Source organism: Dioscorea cayenensis, chromosome 16 (genome assembly GCF_009730915.1).
Source record: "Dioscorea cayenensis subsp. rotundata cultivar TDr96_F1 chromosome 16, TDr96_F1_v2_PseudoChromosome.rev07_lg8_w22 25.fasta, whole genome shotgun sequence".
NCBI lineage: Eukaryota > Viridiplantae > Streptophyta > Magnoliopsida > Dioscoreales > Dioscoreaceae > Dioscorea > Dioscorea cayenensis.
The window spans coordinates 10,593,118-10,594,212 of record NC_052486.1 but is presented as its reverse complement, the minus strand read 5'-3'; the positions used below and the strand labels follow the sequence as shown (position 1 = coordinate 10,594,212).

The window sequence follows — 1,095 nt, the reverse complement described above, 5'->3', positions numbered from 1 at the left end:
TAGAGAACTTTCTCGAGGTATGTGATATGCTGAAGATAAATGGGGTAACGGATGATGCCATCAAGTTGAGAGCCTTCGCGTTTTCCTTGGAAGGGAGAGCGAAGTAGTGGCTACACTCATTACCTAGAGCATCAATTACCACATGGGAGGAGATGGTAGAAGCTTTTCTTGGCCGTTATTTCCCTCACAGAAAATCTACAAAGCTTAGGAATGAGATCTCATCCTTTGTACAATTGGAATTGGAATCTCTATTTGAGACGTGGGAAAGGTTCAAGGAGCTCCTGAGAAAGTACCCGCAACACGGATTCCCGGAGTGGATGATTGTTCAGACCTTTTACAACGGTTTGAATCCGAGTACAAGGCAACTCTTGGATGCGGCAGCAGGAGGTACCTTAGGTAGCAAGACCCCCGGTGAGGCCCGTCAATTATTTGAAGAAATAGGGTTAAACAGATACCAATGGAATGCCAGGGAGAAGAAAAAGGTGGCCGGACTCCATGAGATAGATGCAGTGACTTCATTGGCGGCTCAAGTGTAATCATTGAGTAAGAAGTTAGATCTATTAACTTCAAACAGTGTAGTGGTCGTGATTACTTGCATCGGGTGTGGTAGAGGACATGCTCCCTCCAATTGTCAGATATCTATTGGTGATGCATCTTCGGTTGAGAACGTTAATTTTGTGGGTAATGGCATGAGGAATCAAGGAAATCCATACCGCAATACCTACAATCCGGGTTGGAATAGTCATCCCAATTTCTTATAGAGTAACCAAGGTCCACAAAAGACCATAGGGCCACTGGGTTTCAAACAACAACAACAAGCCCCAAACATGGAAAACAGAGTTCAAGGTTTGGAGACCTGAATGAACGATTTGGAGAAGGCCTTAAATAGGTTTGTGCAATCGTCAGATACAATATTTCAATCAGTTGAGGCTACACTTCACAATTATACCGCCTCTTTGGATAATCTTGAAAATCAAGTGGGGCAGATTGTGAAGTCTTTATCGGAAAGGCCACATGGAAGCTTACCGAGTAATACCGAGACCAACCCTAGAGAGCATGTGAAGGCGATCGCTTTGAGAAGTGGTCATGAGGTTG

General features: G+C 44.3%; 1 non-coding gene across 1 annotated transcript; it reads right to left on the bottom strand.

Annotated features, from left to right (window-relative positions):
- Positions 1-200: 200 nt before the first annotated feature.
- On the bottom strand, positions 201-307 carry LOC120279681. The gene has a single exon (XR_005541988.1). It is a non-coding gene; the product is annotated as a small nucleolar RNA R71 (small nucleolar RNA).
- Between the last annotated feature and the right edge of the window lie 788 nt (positions 308-1,095).